The sequence below is a fragment of the Chenopodium quinoa genome, unplaced genomic scaffold, assembly GCF_001683475.1.
Source record: "Chenopodium quinoa cultivar QQ74 unplaced genomic scaffold, ASM168347v1, whole genome shotgun sequence".
NCBI classification, from domain to species: Eukaryota; Viridiplantae; Streptophyta; class Magnoliopsida; order Caryophyllales; family Amaranthaceae; genus Chenopodium; species Chenopodium quinoa.
This window is the reverse complement of record NW_018742204.1, coordinates 11,171,414-11,191,580: the sequence shown is the minus strand read 5'-3', so window position 1 is coordinate 11,191,580 and position 20,167 is coordinate 11,171,414. Positions and strand designations below refer to the sequence as shown.

The 20,167-nt window shown below is 36.2% G+C and overlaps 2 long non-coding RNA genes across 3 annotated transcripts; both read left to right on the top strand.

Annotated features, from left to right (window-relative positions):
• The first annotated feature begins 8,755 nt into the window (after window positions 1-8,755).
• LOC110718354 lies at window positions 8,756-14,052 on the top strand. Of its 2 annotated transcripts, none has more exons than XR_002510899.1 (3): window positions 8,756-8,839; window positions 10,953-11,045; window positions 13,541-14,052. It is a non-coding gene; the product is annotated as an uncharacterized LOC110718354 (long non-coding RNA). The 2 variants fall into 2 exon arrangements; XR_002510901.1 differs by lacking the exon at window positions 8,756-8,839 and adding an exon at window positions 9,549-10,105.
• A 1,075-nt stretch (window positions 14,053-15,127) lies between these two features.
• On the top strand, window positions 15,128-16,294 carry LOC110718348. The gene is made up of 2 exons (XR_002510898.1): window positions 15,128-15,684; window positions 16,215-16,294. It is a non-coding gene; the product is annotated as an uncharacterized LOC110718348 (long non-coding RNA).
• Window positions 16,295-20,167: the final 3,873 nt, after the last annotated feature.

The following is a 20,167-nucleotide window of genomic DNA, read 5'->3' as shown; positions in this document are numbered from 1 at the left end:
CCTCCTACTTGTCGTTTTGGAAACGTGTTACTTTCCAGAAAGACACTACTTAGAGGGGAAAAACAATTTTTTTTGTTCTCAATTGGGATGTGGAGGTAATACCCGTAGTCTCACTTGAATGCTTACAAAGAGACATGTATATTGTCTTTGGGTAAAAGTTCGTTGTGAAACAAACAGTTAGCTCCTACTTGAGCTATCTTAGTCTTTATTGAGCCATTCAGCTCCCACTGAGTCACCTAGCTCCCACTGAGCCACTTTGCTCCCACTGAGCTAGTGAACTCCCACTGAGACTAAGAGCCTTAGACATATACTTGAAAAGACTTTTAGAAGTTATTTCTATCAATAATTGAATATGGCGTCCTTTCTTTGCTTCGACACATTGTTTAGTGTAACATTAGTCATTTGTGCAAATCTTTAAGAACTTTATAGGAAGGGTTGTGAACCATCATTGTTCGAGTCATTTTCAAATGACACCGAGGTCTCCATGAAGACACACCATGTTCTTTGTGGAGTTATTTATGAAAATTTCCATTCATAACTTTGAGATAGTCACGCTTGGCTCAAGCAAACATCGCTCGATCTAATCTAGAAATTTTGATATCTTGCCAAGTCGATTCTGTACTTCACCGAACTCTTGAGCTACTCAAGTCAAGTTTGTTCACATTTGATGAATATAGCCATATCCTTTCAAATTCTTTGTGAAACGTTGAAGTAATTGAATCCTCTTTAGCCTTCGGAGTCATCTGTCTATACCAAGAACAATAGCTCTCTGTTTTGTCGGTTCCAACAAGTAAGACTTTCTTGTCTTAGAACGATTCCAATTCAAGCAACTATCAAGAGCCTATTTAATAGAGCCTTGAGTACGTTCTTGTCGATGTGACATTGCTAAAGATGTTTGGAACGCAAATCAAGCCCATGACTTGAACTTAGTGAGTTTATCATGTTAGAGAAATGTTTGTTTATAATCAGGCATTCTTGACCCAATGCTTGGATAACCATGCCATTCAAATAAATCTCGCAACTATTGCTCATTATTTTGAATGTGAGTCTTTCCGTGTGTAAACGGATCAACTGCTGATTATGGGACATAATAACCATTACTTGTTCCAGCCTTTGGCTTAAAAGGTCTTTAAACAAAACATACGACCTTACAACTGATGTAGCTCTTCTTACTTCATTCTAAGCTTGTAAGTCGATAACTTAGCTTAACTTCAATAGTTTGAGGTCACTATCATAGTGGAACACTCAAGCAGTATCCGATACTTGTGAAGATAACGAATTGCTAAGTAAATAACATGAACTCACGAGTTGAAATGAAATCTAATTCCTTTTCTTCGTTCCTTCTTTCCTATATTTCTTATCATACAATATCTCATAATCTTACTTTAAGAATCATTTCTTTAAGTACCTTGACTCTTATACTTTGTTAGGCATAATCAAGCACCTAGTGCGCCGTTAAACAAAGTTTCATCTTTTCCATTAATTCTTACTCGAATTACTACATCAATGAGTCCTACTCAATTGTGATGCGAAAAGATACGTTGGTTGTCAAACATTGACAATCTTAAGTTTGCAACTCAATACCTCATGTTTTATCAAAACTACCTAGTATTTTGAATACATGATGTCCAACCGTCCTTTCGGACTTAATTATAAAAGTCATTCATGAGAATTGTATTTTAGAAATGCTTTTCCTTTCTTTGAGAACTATTCTCAAGGATTTCCTTTACCAATCATGGAAACAATATTATTTGATTTAGAATACTATAAATATAAGTGCTAAGTATAACCATTTATCAAGAACATAATAAGTTTGAAATTTAATAGCATTCATGCAAACTTCAATCTTATTAAACGTGTTATTTACGCATAATAATTGTCCCTATTTGGCGAAAATAAGGCGATTCCAAGATCCGAAGAAACAAAGAGTGGTTAAGCATGCTTTGGCTTGTCTTAAACACTCAATCTTCTAGGGTAAGCATTGCCTTGCTAATGGCTCTAAGCCACTCTTGGTTAGACAATCGTCGCATCTAATGCATCTTTGACGATGTATCTCTTTTGCCACGGTATGTGAGGACTCCTCACTCATACCGATGAGTTAAACCAAAACCAACGTGCACACCCGGTGTGCCTTATGCCCCTTGGAGAAGTGATGGAACCTCGCTTTGGCGTAGCCTACCATCACTCTCGTTCGGTTAGTAAGTGTTGTTTTGGAAAGGCAAGTTTGACTCAATATTATTAGGGACCTAGGATTTCTATGTTGGTTGATTTAAGTGAACTTAACTAATCATCGCAACATCAAGAAAACCTAAACATGGATCTAACGAATAATTCACATATATATATATATAAGCATAAAATATAAAGCGAAATTATAGATGCATATTGGCAACTAGCATGACCCCTTGAGATCTTCATATCTTCAAAAGGTCTTCATTTGCAATTCAAGGCTTTGTCTTCCAAGATACTCCGTCTTCAAGACTTAACCAAACTATGCAAAAACTAGTGTCTACAACTAGGAATAATCTAAATATTAAAGTACAAAAATACTTAACGGTGCGTAGACCGTATTTAGATTTACAAAAATACATAACGGCACGTAGTTCGTATTTTCTATCCTAGTCGGGTCCCACTAGTTGCCATTTCATAAAACCTGTGAGAGAGAATATATATATTCCATTCATCCATTCACTATTTGTGAATGACCCATGCAATTTACAAATTAAAACAAAGTAAAATGCAATTAAACAACGCGCGCACTAGTAACTAATCTAGGTGGTTAATCCGATTAACACGCCTAATTAAAACTAGTCAAAGTTGTTTAACCGATTATATATTTTACGTCATTAATAATTGAAGCTCCCACAAAATTCCGCATTTCCTTAATTAATCTAATTAATTAAGTCGGTAGCACCCAAACTTGTCAAAATGAAATTTTGCCAATGCCGCTGAAAACCGAGGCCTAGCCTCCCAAAATTTTAATTAAAATAAACAAAATTAATTAAAATAAATAAAACGGCAAAATAAGCAATATTACGACTAGTCACCTCACCGCACCAAGCATACACACATGCCAAGACCACGAACACACGCCCACGGCACACGGCCGCGAGCTGCTGCCACGGCACAGCCGCGCGTGGCTGCTGCAGCCCACGTGCTGCTGCCGCGCCGCGCATGTGCTGCTGCCGTGCGTGGCTTCTGCCGCCCGTGTGGCCGCAAGCAAGGCGGTGCTGCCACCATGGCAGCCACATATGGGCTGCTATGCAGCCCAGCTCGCCAAGGTGATGCGTTGCCTCGTTTTGCGTGCCACGACCTCGGGATTTGATCCCTTTTCGCGAGACAACAATAATTAATTCTAAATTAATTTTAGAACTAATTTACAGAGCAAAATAAAATTTTAAACAAGTCTAACTTAATAAAATTTTCAAAGTGCAAATAACCAAAATAATTCCAAAAACCATTCTTAATTAAATTGGTTTAGCTTGGTGCAACATAAAATTGAGGCAATTTCTCACTTTCAATTTAATCAATTTAAATTAAACTTGAGAATTTGACAAAGTAAAGGGAAGTTGGAAAAATATGAACTTTAATGTTCAAATGAAAATTCCAACATCTAAATTTTGTGAATCCTTGAAAATTATATCTTCCAACTTGAAAATCGAAACTTTATGTTTCCAATCAACTCAAAATGATTAAAACATCAAAGTTTAACACAAAATAACATGGAATTTAGTGGTTTTTAAAGTTTCAATCACTTATCACAAATAAAGATTGAACCTTTAACACTTAGGAAGCCTCAAAAATAAAACTTTCACACTAAAAAGCAATTAGTTTGCAATTATGTGAAAATAAATCAACCTTTAAGCATCAAATACTACCAAGTAAGTGTGCTTTAAGGGGACATAAAAATGCAGAAAATAATGCAAATAATCAACCATATAATCAATAATTTATGCCATTAATTTCAAGGTTTAAAAAGACTTAAAATTTTTCATCAAAAACGAAAAAACCCCTCAAAAAAGGCATTTCTGGTCAGAATTTGGCTAAAATCACAGTCCCATTGGGGGTAAAAATCTTTCCAGAACACGTTTTCCACCCAAAATTCACTAGTCTTGGGCGAAAATCTGGGTTCTAGGCCAAAATCGACATTAAAACGGGATTAAAATAAATAAAACTGAGCTACTAATCTAATTAGCAGCTTAAACCAGAAAATTAAGCCAAAATAAACCTTGAAAAACATGATTATAAAAATAAACGAGCGAGGCTCCGATACCGCTGTTGGGGTTTAGTTAGTCCGACTCACCGCGGAAACAAACCCCTACCCGAGGAACCACTCGCAATAATTAAAATCATAAAGCATAAATAAATAATCACAAAGAAAAGATAACGAATCTTACCCTCGAAGCGAGCTTCGCTCAAAAACCGGGGCTCTTACTTGAAAGCTACGAGCACGTCAAGCGTCGCGCCTCCGACGGTATCCACCCACAAAAAGGCGAACACAACTTTAAGGTCTACTACCTGGGGGTTAGCGAGGTCCGACCAAAACCTGAGTGTTATATGAGTTTAAGAGTTTTCCCAAAATTATGGAATGCTCTTTTTAACTCCCACTCAAGCTAAGAATTCTCAAGTCATTCCATGACTATTTATAAGGAAGTATGCCTTGTGAATTTCACTCATCTTCCAATGTGGGACTTTTCACAAAAAGATCCCACATGGAAAGATTGGTGAATTCAACCCTTAGTTAAATAAACAAAGGAACAAGTGACAAGTGTCACATGGTTAGGTGTGGACCACTTTCTCACTTGGTCCCCAAGGCATTTCACATGCAATGTGAACTAACCATGTGTCACCCAACCTTGAGCCCCAAGTTGGGTTCGGTTGGCCCATTTTATTTTGGCCCGTGTCCATGACCCATCAACCCGGGTCCACGGCCATAGCCACATGTGTCTCCACCGTGGCGCGCCGCCACCATGGCGCTGCCACGTGGCACGCTGCCACTTGATGGCTGCCACTAGGTTGCTGCTAACGGGGCTGCTGCCACTTGGCGGCGGCCATGTGTGCTGTCACATGGCGTTTTGCCATGTGTGCTGCCACATGGCGTTTTGCCATGTGTGCTGCCACGTGGCATGCTCCTATTGGGCATGTATTCTTAGCCTTTTGCGTGACTAGGATATACTTGTTACTTGATGCATTTTCCCGTCTCGCCAAATCCTAAATTTTGGCTCGACATTTGAGATTCTCAGACGCTCGGTTTTGACGCTTCAAGCTCGAATTTCCGACGTCTAAATGTTTAACACTCGGGCGACGAATTAATTTCTTTCGAATTAATTCGTCGAGTTGGTTCGTATATTTTGCTTAGGTGTGACCCGAAGGGTACAGTCAAGATTAAGCTGTAATATTAATTATATTAAAATTACTGATCGGAAGCGGCCTCCACCCAGACATTTCGATCACTTGACCTTACTGAATATATTAGCTTTCTAATAATTCTGAACCCGCTATCAGAATAATACACTTGTTCGAAGGACACCATTCCTTTCATCTTTAACACAGACCAAGTCAAATCCTTAACTTGTTGTCTTCAAGTTCCTGTTAGGGAACTTAGATAGTTCTTGTTAGAGAGCTAAGTTCCTGTTAGGGAACTCTTCATGTACTGTTAGGGAACATGGAACTCTTCATGTACCTGTTAGGGAACATGCTCCGGCTTTCGTGGGAAAGCTTGTCGAAAGTTCCTTCTAGTTCTTGTTAGAGAATACCTTCAGGTTCCTTCGTGGTTTGGTTCTCATGGGAGAACCTGCTTTAGGTTCATTCATTCTCTCTTGTTCCTCTTGAAGTATTCTATGTTCCAACCCATTGACTTCACCTAAGTCAGTTCCTGTCTTCACATAAACACTTAAGAGAAACATTAGATTGAAGTTTGTTTGTCATAAACAAACTTCAAGTGAGAGAACTAATTAAACTTTAAGCTTATGTAAATACTTCTACACATATACCACTTATGTATGCATAGTGTACTTACGTCATGAAGCTTACATATGAAAACACCTATTTACATAGTTACCTTCATGGTTCTTTAGCCATCATCATGCTTATCAACCATGACACTCATCATTGTTCTTGTTTCTCTATTGCTTACTTGACATTGCTTAGGTTCCTTGTATCCTGTTCCAAGCATAACTTGTTCTTTCTACGCACAAATTAACAAACACGTTAGATAGATAATCATCATTAGTTTACAATCATCAAAACCTAATTACTCAACACAAATTAATTGGGAAAAAATTATTTCAAAAACACATCGATTTGCTAGATAGTAAGCAAACATGCTTATACCAAGACATATTTTGTCACACAAAATGAGGCGTTTAAGATATAACGTTACATTTCACCTCAAATTGGATTATTAAGGACAAAAATATTCACCAACAACTTAATCGATCAATAATATCGACATGTAAATTCAGACATTAATTATTAATTTTTTTTATTGAATTTTTTCAAATAATGTTTAACGTAGATATCTCCATCAAAGTTGAAGACAACACCTAAAAAACTTAACTAATCACTTTTCTCTACTAGATAATAGAGTCACACAAGATTGATATTTGCTCATAATAATGTGCAACCGCAAACTTTTTTTTTTTTTTGAAAAAACGTTAGCCGGACAATATTATTAAATCAAATCAATCTCAACCAAAGTTATAAAACTTTGGGGAAATTGTCTAGCCATACAAAAGTTACAACCGCAATCTTAATAATTAATTTTTGATATATTTTCAGCAATAAGCTAAATTTTGAAAATACTTTTATTTAATTAAATCAGTTGACTTACAAGTTACAACACACTTTTTTTTAAACCACTTACAACACAATTAAATGTACCTATTATTAAATTAGTTGTATTTAAATATTATTATAAACTTAAAATAACCACCCACCCCCACTACATTGAAGCCCTCACATTCATCCACCGCCAACCATGAAACAAACCACCTCCCTCACCCCTTGACCCTATTATTCCTCCTTGCCGACGACCAACCACCTTTTTTCCCACAACCCCTTTATCAACCCCTTCATAAACGCCACCCGAGATCCACCCAAACCGACCTCAAACAACCCATTTGCAAATTCTTATTTACCTTATAATATTCATATTTTCATGCTAATTTTGCTATCCAACATCAATAGTACAAGTTTAGAAACCATTATAACGGTAACATTTCTTAGATGTTTTATTTACCATTTATATGTTTTACCATCAACTCACTTCACCAATTCACCAACAATCACATACCCATTATATCTTCTCAGATGTTTTCAATTTCTATAATTATAGAGAACTCATCTTCTAAAAGATTTACAACAACTAACTTATTTAAATTCACAAACCCTTTTCAAGTTGAAAATCACATATTATGTAACCACGACTAAGAAATTCAGGGAAAATATTCAACAATAAACATTTTTTTCATATTTTTACATTTTGTGATATTTATGTCTGTACTATACCACAAGCCCACGACTAAGAATTTAATATGAATTTTGTTAATAAAACATTCATTTTTAATACTAATATAATACAAATAATACTAAACAATAATTTTTTATACTAAAATAACATAAATGATGAATTCAAAATATTTTCATAACAATTTCAATACTACAACAATACATCTGATTTTCGCCGTCTCTTTCGCTCGCTCACCTGCCGTAGTTTGCTTTTGATTTTAGCCTCATTGTTTTCGACCATCGTATGGACCATCACTCTCTGATTTCGCAAACTGTTATTTCATACTCTTAACCACATCACTCTCGAAATACGCCGACCATTGACCCTTCCTTTCCTCTCAACCACCTTGCTCACCTTAAAGCCATCGTCGTCGACCCTTAGCTTAGAGCCACCATCGTCGACCCTCAGCGTAAAGCCACCGTCGTCATTCCTCACCTTAAAGCCACCAAGAAGCCCTCACCTTTAAGCCACCGTCGTCAGCCCTCCATGAAGTCTTCTAGGAAATCCTCCAACATCATTCACCGCCAAAAGTACAATTAAATTTAAATTTCCAATTCAAAATTCAAAATTTTTCATTCGTAAATTTTCAAAGAGAAATTTCAAAGCTATTCAAGTGGGACTAAGTGGGCCAACTTCTTTCAGCCAATAAAAATCTTTGTTTATGTGGGGTACACATAAACTATGTCTATGTGTTCCCTTTTCTCCAAAAGACACTTGGCTTTTCTTCATAGGGGTTAGGGAGTTCATAACTCAAAATCGGAACAATACAACTAGGAAAATTCGAATGCCAAATAAAACTACTAATTCCCCATGGTAAGCACTAAGCTAACTCATACATGAGCAACTTTATTACACTCACTATGAATTCGACGATACGTACTCTAAATAGCCACGGAATACTAGTAAATCATTAAACCATTGGTCATTGGAGATGCGAGTGCTCTTAATTGATGAACATGCACAAGTGGCTTCATAACCTTAAAATATAATCCCTCCATAGTTTATCACCAATGAATATTATGCAACGATATAATACGAGAGCATGTCATCAATGTGAATAACACGCAAGTTAACAACTACACCGTACAGGAATAATATTTTATAAATTACTTCCATAATAAATCAATAAATTATTACTCACTACTTAATTATAATGTCACAACTATTTGACCGTTGTCCCCATCATCCATCATTTTTTTAAACACACCATATTGTTCATATAACAAGTTTACAACATTGGAAAATTTCAGGCTGGGCATATTCTGCTCTCCATTCGCAACGGTCACTAGCAATTAGCAAAGTAGCCATATAGGCATACACAACATCAAGGTTTGGTTCTTCTTCTTTATTTCTCATAATTTCTTTTGTGCTATTTTTATCATTATTTCGATTTTTTTTATAATAATTTCATATTGTTTACAATTTAAATCCATCAAGTAGACTTGTAAAACCTTTAAAAGAAAACAAAAAGAGCAGACTTGTAAAAATAGATTTCTATTAATCCTATGACTACGATCAGTTTATTATTGTTTGAAATTAGATTAATAGATTATTGACGTGAAGACAAAATTTTTTAGTGACTTTTTGATTAAAGATGGCCGGAATGAAAATTTAAAAGTTATTTCATGAGCAAATATGAAAATTTACTTTTAAGCCATGGTCATGCTATGTACTCTTTTTCTTCTAATAAATTGTCAAGCGGACTCGGATTAGAAGGTCTAGTTGTTTAGGCGGATCGGACCTGGGTTACATGGACTCGGATTCGGACTCGAATTTAGGGTCCGATTGTTAATTAGGTCGGATTCGGATTTTGCAAGATCCAATCCGAGTCCGATCCATTGCCATTCCTAACCACAACCTGTCACCCGCACCACACGACACCCCTTGTCGTCTCCAAGAACAGCTTATGCATGCTGCCTTCCACACCACACGACATCACATGTCGCCTTCAAGAACACCTCCTACTGCTTCCTACACCACACGACAACCACTTGCTGCCGCCCACGATGCTAAACATTATCGTGCACCACCACACAACACCACCACATCTATACCAAAATATTGTAAAGGATCCCATTGAACAAAAAAATGAAAAATTAATAGATAAAACAACAAAAGCGCAGTACAAAAAATTGAAAAAGGGTGAGACTAGGTCAAATTAAGTCTTCACTATGGACAAGACTAGATTAAATCGAGAGCACGCCATGGAGGGGCCTAGGTCAAATTCACTCTCTACCATGGAAGGGCCTAGGTCTATTTTAGTCTCCACCATGGGTAAGATTGAATTTGCTCCAGTCTGTCCCATAGTCTCCCCCTAGTTTTTCAGAAAAAAATTGAAATAGAGACAAGAATTACCATGTTTTCGCTCAGTTATACATAATCTTCCGCCCTTTCGAGGACTTGTGCAACCTCGTTACTTAGATTTTTGTGCTTTGGTAAATGGAGGTGGTGGTGGGACAGAGAAAGAATGTGCAAACCATAAAACTGGTGGTATGGTGGTGGTGTTGTAGTATTGTGGTGGAGAGACAATGTGGTGGTGGTGGTAGCAGTGTTGTGGTGGTGGTGGCACTACATATATTAATGAAACATTGTTAGGTAACCTTAATCTCTTTTGAGTTTGATTTAATTTAGCTTCTTCCAAATTTTTTTGATATAATTAATTTGAAAGGTGATTTAAGTTTGTTTGATGTAATTAGTGTGTTTCTTATTATGATACATTAAGCTTTTGAATCTGTGAGAACAACTAGTGTGTTCCGCTGTTTTGGTTTTGGGGTGATGGAACCTGTGTGCAATATGTAAGTGAATAGCTAAATTTTGAAAAGATATGTCTTGGTTGTAGCTTATCTTGGTTGACGCTTGTTTTGGGAAGTAAGATTGAAAATGGGGAATAATTAAGGGCAATTTTGTAGGGTGGATCATGCTCACTTCTTTTATTTTGAGTGGGGAAAGTGTTCATTATTTTTTACTGGTAAGCATTGGTAGTTCAAATTTGTACCTTTCATTGTAAATCCGGAATATAGATCTTGTTTGACCATAAAGTGAAGACAACCGAGTAGTCTAATTGACGGAGAATCAAATGCGGGTTGCCAATTTTGCTTATCTTTTATTTAGCTCCTTTTGTTGTTGGTTGATGAAATTGGAGGAATGAAATGTATGCGTCCTGTTTGCAGGATGCTATGGTTTACAAGGGATAGTGATCTATTGGTAATTTGGAGCTAATTTTTTTGTGGTCATTGAACCCCACTAATAGTGCACAATACCCAAACTTCTGTTGGTCCTTAGTGTTTGCTTTGGTTATATTTGTTATTTTTAGTCTAACTTTTAAACCGTGAATTTATGTAAATTCCCCTTTTTGGTTATATTTGTTATTTATGCATTATTCTTATAGAAATTAATCACTATACTCACGTCATATCTAATAGTTTATTTTCATCTTGAGCAGGTTAATTACAATGATGCAGATTTAATCATGATATATAGTGGGCTTGATGATATAGCAAAGGCCAAAGACATTGCTAGAAAAGTCATCCAAGAGGTGACATAAAATATCTAAGAATTAGTGGTTTGCTTATTAATATTCCATGGAATTAATAGAATTTTTTTTTGAAACAACCTCAGCCATTAATTAATTAAGGGACAAAATGTCCATGAGTACATAAGGAGAGACATCTTGGGGACAGTGATTTTCCCAAGTTTGTTCAAAGCCGAAAGGGACTAATTTTGCTAGGTTGTGAGCAATGGTGTTTCCATCGCGCTTTACATGAGACCAACCAACAGACACGAATTCCGAACAAAGAGCAAGAATGTCGCCTAGAACAGCATCAGCTTCTACTGACAGAGAGTTCTTTGACAGCTTCTCAACCCACCAACTTGCAATCTGACTAGTAAAATATCAGAATAGCCATATATCTTTCCAATTTTCAGAGCAAACAACAGTGCTTTTGCTTCGACAATTTCAGGGGACCAGTATGCTTGTGATCTTCTCGTAGTAGCCACTAGGACATGCCCCTCTTGGTTTCTGGCTACCACCCCAAGGCCGACCCACCCTTCATCAGTAAGGAAGGCATCTGCATTAATTTTTATGACGTTTGTAGGAGGGGCACACCATTTGTTTGGACTGGGAACAGAGCGAAGACCTGCTGCCCCATAGATCCGAGCTGCATAGCTCCCTTGTTCATCAACATATCGAGCAACGCGTTAAATGGTCACGACATTTGGAGTTGTTCTATTTTGGAACACTTTGAGATTTCTATCCCCCCATATGCACCAGGATAGTTACATACCACGTTGCACAACTTTCGGATCAAGATTTTTCCAGCTTATCACAAGGTCACACATGGAGTTATACTGTCCCCAATTTGCCATTTCTGGGCATAGGCAGTCCTCCCAAAGCCCTTGCACTCGAATGTAGTCCACAAAAGCATGACACACTGATTCTGTCGCACCATTACATCAAGGGCAGGAGGTTTCATTTATGAGGTGCCGGTAGTGCGGTAGACTCTTCATAGGAAGAATATTAGAGCAGAGTCTCCAAAAAAAAAATGTCGTACTTTAGGAGTAACATTAGCCTTCCAAATTTTGATCCAAGTCTGATGGAAGAGGTCTAGGTCGCACCCTTTCCCAAGTAAATACGCAGACTTGACCGAGTCACCCGACTTGGAAAAAGCCCAAATCAGCTCGTCATCTTGAGTTCATTCAGCTAGGGGAATTTCCAAGATACATTGCTTATCTCTGGTGTTAAAATGCTCATCGAGGAGGTCATATCTCCATTCCTTTGTTACCTCATCAATAATATCACTCACATGCGTGATAGCTGTGGATCCATTGCTTAAGATAAAGCGTCCCTCCGCATCGGCTACCCATGTATCAGACCATACATTTATTCTATGACCATTTCCAACTTTCCATAGGACACCCTCCTTAATTATAGCCTTAGAAGCCCAAATACTACGCCAAGAGTAGCTCCCCGCCAACCCGAGATCAGACTCAAGAAAATCAGAGTGGGGGTAATACTTCGCTTTGAAAACACGTCCTAAGAGAGATGACGGGGACTTTACCAGACGCCAGGCTTGCCTCCCTAAAAGAGCATCGTTGAAAACACCCAAGTTGCGAAATCCCATACCCCCTAGGCATTTAAGGGTGCACATTGATTCCCAATTTTTCCAGTGTATTTTCCTGTCCTTCCTTAGATCCCCACCAAAAGCGAGCCATAGCTAAATGTATTCTTTGAATAATCGACGTCGGGAACTTATACACACCCATCAAGTAGGTCAGAATGGCTTGAATGACAGATTTAAGAAGGATTTCCTTTCCCGCTCTCGAGAGGAGCTTCTCCTTCCACCCTTATATTTTCTTCCAAATTCTGTCAAGGACTGCCTCAAAAATAGCTTTCTTCGAATGGCCAATAATAGTCGGAATACCAAGATACTTTTCATGTCTGTTAACCTGTCGCATGTGTAATATCTCCATCAAACCTTCTCTCCGCTCAATAGGTACCCCTTTACTAAAAGAAACTTCCGACTTCTCATAATTAATTTTCTGTCCAGATGCCTTTTCATATTGGTTGAGTAATAATAGGATTTATTTAGTTATGTTGGAATATGTGTTGCAACATTCATCTAATGGATTAGCCGCACTAATTTTACTCTTATCATGGGAGATGTGTTTTCTTCTAAGCGAGTGCTTTTCTTTGTGTTGTACAATGATGTGTTTCAAATTCACTATTTTACAGTATGTTTGGATGAGATAATTTAATGGGAAAGAGAAAATGGAAAGTGGCCTAGTGGACGTATACATTTCATTTGTTTGAATATAATTTAGGATGGAGGAAAATTGATGAAATTGGAGGAATCATATATGTGTATATAGTTAAATTGGTATTGTCTATGAATTATTTCTTGCTTAGAGGTATGGTTTCTAATCTTTTATACAGTCATTGAAACAATGGGAAAGTACATGTATAGAAGTATATAATATATTATTACACATAATGAAATAAAAATCCTAATATTATACTTGTCTTTATTGCAGGAATTCCACTGAATCTTCTGCTAAACTGCGAAACGGAAGAGTAGGATATCAAAGCATGTTACACTTGGGAATGACAACGGATTGGATTCCAGTCGGATGTGACTAAATCTGAATCCAATCCGTTAAGACTCGGATTTGAATCTGAGTCGAATTCGAGTTCGAATCCGACTCATTATTTTCAGATCTAAATCATGTCCGTTTATTTGGACCTCCAAAATGACCTAAATATTTTTTTTTTTACTTTTTTTTTTTTTTTTTTTTTTTTGTAATGTGTGATATACCTATAATTTTTTGTATTGTCATACCGAATGAAGTATAAACATAACATATTTAAATTATGAACTAAGTTACATAATAAATTTCTTCTATAAAACAAGCAAGCAATTGTCCCAACTCCCAAGTTATAAAGCATATACTCATACTTTCGGACTTGGAGTCAAATCGGACTCGGTCAGACTTTGCATAGGGTCCAAGTCCGATCTGCCTTCCATTCGGATTCAGATCTAATTATCGAATTCGAATTCAGACTAATTTTAAATGGATTCGGATTGGATTTTTTTTCTTCGGATTGGATTCAAATTGAACTCAGATTGAATTCGTAGTGCGCCTTCGTACAGTGAACTTGGAAATGTTACAATAGAACATTGTTAGCATATATCTAGGTGGTACATTTTTAAAACCCAATTTGACTAATGTCACTTTTAGTAGTAAACCTCTGAAACCTAGTTAATAATACTCCAAAAGTACCAAGTATTGTTGTATTCTTAATAATAGTTTTATTATTAACAATGTCAATGTCAGTGGTAACCTTTTGTATGTTAGTGGTACCCTTGGATAATAATTTTTTTTGTAATCCAACATTCATAATTGTTTACTGGGAAAATCTATCTAAAATTATACCTAATAGTTGTTTTTAGTTACAAGAATGGGGTATGCATGTAAAAATTAAATGGATTTGATTTGTAATGTATGGAGTCTAACGATGCAGTTATATTGTTTAAATGACTATATTGGGTTATTTGTAATTGGCTCATATATTTTTAAAATGCTCTAAACATCGGTTGAGCCTACTTGGTTTGTCTCATTGACAGATTGAATGAATTGTAGTCACTTATTAAGTGTTATATCATAAATAAGTTGGGTTAGTTCCAATATAATTAAAAATATTCCAATAGGTATCTTCAAATTAGGTGATTTCCCTATGTCCCTATATTTGTTGTCCCATTATTTCACTTTTCAACTTTATGATTTTAATAAATTCTACGTTCTGAGTTTAACATGAAACAAAAAATTAATAAAAAAAAATTCTATAATATCATACACAATACTTAATTGAATATTAGAGTGTGCACGTTGTTGTTAGTTGAAATAATAGGCATTTAATAAAGACCCTAATACATCTTTCTTTTTTATTTATAGGAATTTACAGCTATGGTGGTACCCTAGTAGGTGCCAATGGTACCCTTGTAGATGCCAAGTGTACTGTTGTTTTACTCAAGTAACTCAATGATGTCCGTGTTTCAGTTTCACTATACGATATTATAGTGGAACACCCTTTCAATGCAGAGTGGTACCATTGTGACATAAAAGGGTAGCAGGGGCGGAGCCACGGTGGGTTCAAGTGGGTTCATTGAACCCACTGATTTTTTGAAAAAAATTAAAAACTTTTTTTTTTAAAAAAAAAAAAAAATCAAAATAGGTTTAAATAGAATATTTGTGTATTATATGGCAACAAGTAAAGTTGTAGCCCAGTGGTTATTTTTACCTCTCATCATACAATGATACAAGAGTTTGTGGGTTCAGGTTTCGAAACCCATAACTCACACTTTTATTTTTTCATTTTGTTTCCTTTCATCCTGCTTCCCCTAATCCCCTGCTTCCAGCTTTCCTCTTCCTCATTCCCCCAAATTGCAAAACCCTAACTTCTTCCTCCTTCTCTTAATCTCTTCCCGTTCTTCCTCCTTGGCTCCTTCTCTTCCCGTTCTTCCTCCTTGGCTCCTTCTCTTCCCGGCGCACGGGCGCAGCACCGCAGAAGTCCGCAGCAGCCACTCAGGCACTCAGCCAGCACCGCAGCACGGCAGGTCGGCAGTAGGCCAGTAGTCACTAGTCAGCCCACTTTGCCGGTTTCCTTTAAGGCTTTAATTGTATGTCGTCTTCTATCTAGTTCTATCTGGCCTTCTGGGTTAATAATATATAAAGTTTTTGGTTTCATGATTTTTGTAGATAATTACGTGAATACGTGGTGTTTGAATGTGTGAATGTGTGATGAACTTTAGCTATCAATTTTGGGTTTTTGGGTGACTACTGTCTATTGAAAAAATGGTTGAAATTGGGGTCTTGGGGAAGGAAGTATCTGATTTTCATTTACTGATTTAGGGTTTGTAGATTGTAGAAGTAGTTCATTTGTTGAATTGTTGTCTGTTGACTTGAATTAGTGTAATTTGTATAGCCTGTACTTGAATTGTTGTTTGTTGAATACTTGAATTGTTGCCTGTTGAAGTGTTGAATGTTGATTGTCGGTTGAAGTGTTGATTGTCTATTGTTTTAGAGTGTTTATCAATGATTCAATGGAGGTTGTTTTAGAATGTACTACATTGTTCTCATGTTCTGTAATTAGTGTAATCTGTACATTGTTCTTGACTTCTTGTCATGGGTTATCATCGATTTATTGCAGAAGTCGATTAGAAGGGGATAATCAGTGCTCGGTGCTCCACTGCTCCGTCATCCACTCATCCATATTTCGTGGCTCTGTAGGTGAATAACTGAATTTTTACTTCTTAATTTCATATATTTTACATACTATTTGTTTTGATCTTGAATGAATGAATTCTTGATAATAAATTATGATGTATTGATTTTTATTATCTAAAAAAAAATCTGAAAAAAATTGTATGCAATTGCAAAGATATTCTTCTTCTTAGTTTGCTGTATTGCTGTATGCCTCTATTGCCGTATTGCCGTATGCAAAGATATTCTTCTTCTTGAATCTTGATAAATTATGATGTATTGATTTTTATTATCTAAAAAAAAATCTGAAAAAATAATTTTATAGTGATTGTGTGAACTTCTGTATTGCAGTATTGCCGTATTGGTGAGTGGTTTGCTTATTGATATTTTTTGGTTTATTTCTTTCTCGTATCCATTCTTTCCAGTTTCCAGTTAGCCTATTGTTGCTGTATTGTTGCATGTTGCTGTTAATTGGCGAGTGGTTTGCCGTATTGTTGCTGTTAGCCACTTAGCCTATCATTGAAACTGGTGAAATTCGTTGAGTTACTTTTGGTCTTTACATAATTTTATGCAAATATGCAATTCGTATAATTGTATTCAAATATGCAATTCGTACATAATTGTATGCAAATATGCAATTCATTCAATTGTAAATTATGATTCTGAACTTTCGAAATTTCGAACCCCCTATTTGGAAATCCTGGAGACGCCACTGAAGGGTAGTCCTTAACTACCATTTGCTCTTGTATGTTGAATAAAAGTTGATTCAAATATAATATCAGTGGTACTCTTCTGTAAGTTAGTGAAACCCTTTTGTGATTTATTGGTACCCTTTTGTATGAAAAAGCTATAATGAGTAATAAAATGATATATTACATAAATTAATCGTGCCATTTATGAGAAATCAAATGATATATTACATAAATAAATCGTGACATTTATGAGTAAGTAAAAAATAGTGATTGAATAGTGCATAATTAGTAAAGTAATTTTCCAAAGAAGCGATCATGAAATTTTTTTTACTCCCTCCGTGTTTAAATAATGAAATGTTTTGATTTTTTGTATTATTCTTCTAGCACACTTTGACTAATGTTTATGATTATACATAAGAATAAAATATAGTCATGTGAATACTTGTTGGAATCATCTAATTATTATAATTTTTACTTATTGATGATTAAAGATATTTTCAGTCATAGTTTTGCATTAGTATAAGTGTACACGGGTCAGGTTTCACTGAAACATTGTATGATTCCACTTAACATTGTAGGGTTCCACTTAAACGTCATAGGGTTCCACTGAAACAAATAGGGGTATGACTCTATAGGGTGAATTGCAGGATTCCATTAAAACAATGAATGGTTCCACTAAAATAATGAAGGGTTCCATTGAAACAATGAAGGGTCGAACTCATCGATTATGTTTGCAGGGTTATACTTGTACAATAAAGGATTCTACTAAAATAATGTAGGGTTACAATGTAACAATAAAGGCTCATGTATGATCAAGTTAATTACATATAGATAATTTACATAGCCTTCTTGAAGCTGCATTGAACATCATTAAGCTCACAAAATTGTCCCAAAAAAACCAAAGACAACCATGGACACTTTGTTTGTATCGTTGAAATCTGCTTGGTTCGTATCGTTGGAAAGTTGAATGAATCATAAATAAGTTGGGTTAACTCTAATATAATATAGTTCAAGCGGTCTTTCATACAATGTACTGTTATATGATTTAGAGTATTTAAGATAAATTCCATGTTTTTTAATTAATTGCTTAGGATATGGTGTTGTAATTGATTAAACAAGGATTAGAACAAGAACATAACCCAAGTAGCAGCAGCATATCATATTCAATCGGAACAAGGAAGATGGCTAAATTCAAAGGGAAAATTATCAAACGCCGCAAAGCCGCCTGGTCGAGCTAGCATAGCCCAATTGGGCGCACAAGCGATACTGGGTTGGCTATAATCTTCCGCCCGATCGAGTAGTCACCACCCGATCGGGCGCGCGTCTGAGGTTGGTAGAACTGCTTCTGCCGTTTGATCGGGCTGGTACCGCCCGATCGGGCTCGTACGTGAATTTCTTGTTGACGCTGCTTTCCATTCGATCGGGCATTCACTGCCCGATCGGGCCCGATCAGTTTTTGGAAATCTAATGCCGACATTTTGATGGTTATTTGGTGGTTGTTGATTCTATAATTATATTGCTATATATATGTTGGAGGTTGTGAATGAAAAGTTACGAACAGTAACTCCATTTTTCATTCTCATCATTTTGCAAAAGTTTTTAATTAATTATCATCACAATTCCAAAGGCTTTTATACATTGTTTTGTAATCATCCTACTCTTGATTGCAATTGCTTTTTGTTGTATCTCCTAAGTAAATTTTCGTGAAACTTGGTTGTAGTATAGGGTCGGAATTATACTTTTGGAAAAGTGATTCCGTTTACGCCTTGAAGTTTTTCCGTTCTAATTTGTTTGCTTTTCTTTGTGACCCTTGTAAACACAAAATCTCCAACAATCCAAAAGTATAATTCAAAAAAGATGGCAAATGTTAAGGAATTGATGACCAACATACAAAAGTTGGACAAATTCGAGGGAGTTGATTTCCGAAGGTGGCAGAAGAAGATGCATTTCTTCTTGACTACAATTGGAGTGGTTTATGTTCTTGCTACTCCAAAGTCCGAGGAGAAGGATGAGGAAACTTTGGATGAAACAAGGAAACACAACAAGTGGGAGCTAGAATGACAATTACATTTGTTGTGGCCATATACTCAATGGTATGTCTAATGAACTCTTTGATATCTATCAGTTTAATGATTCTACTAAGTCTCTATGGGATGAATTAGAGGATAAATTTATGGCTGAAGATGCTTCTAGCAAGAAATTTCTTGTTAGTAAATTTTACAATTATAAGTTTGTTGAAATTAGGCCTATTATGGAACAATTTCATGAGATTCAAAGAGTATTAGGAAGTCTTAGACATCATAACATAGTTCTTGATGAGACCTTTGTAGTGTCATTTATAATAGACAAATGACCTTTTTCTTGGAAAGACTTTAAAAGTGGTTTAAAGCATTGGAAGGATGATGTTAACCTTGAGAGTTTGGCTTCTCACATCCGGATTGAGGAAGAAATCCGGGTGCAAGAGGGAAATAAGGATGCAAATCCTAGTTCTACTACGGTAAATGTAGTGGAGGATGTCAAGCAAAATGTGAGATGACTCAAATAAAAATAAGGACAAGAAGCCTAAGTTAAGCGGTGATGGTTCAAAGTCACGTGCTTGTTAGGTTGTCACGTGTTTGTTGGGTTTGTCGAAAACCCGGACACTTCAAGAAAGATTGCACAATCTGGAAGAAAAAAAATAAGCAAGAAGAAGGCTCAAGATGGGAATGGCAATGCTAGCCAATCCCAAGACAAACAAGGTAAATCTTGTGCACAAATTTCATTTAATTCATTTAATTATATGTGTATGATTTCTTAAATCAATTGTGTACAGGCTGATTGTTCGTGTTATATCGATTCGGGCGCATCGAGGCACGTGTGCAAGGGTAGATCATTGTTCAATACCTTCTTGGAGGTTGATGATGGAGAAACTCTCTATATGGGCAATGACTTTACAGCTAAGGTGCTTGGCAAAGGAAAAGTGGAGCTAGTCTTTAGTTCGAGAAGTCTCTTATTTTAAGAGATGTGTTGTATTGTCCGAAATTAGGAGGAATCTTGTATCTGGTGCGATCTTGAATTGATTAGCTTTTAATATGGAGTTTGAGTCAGATAAATTTATTTTATCTAAAGGAGGTCAATTTGTAGGACTTGGTTATTTGTGTAATGGTATGTTTAAGTTAAGTATTTCAAATACTTTGAATGATGTTGTGTATGTTATTAATGATAATTG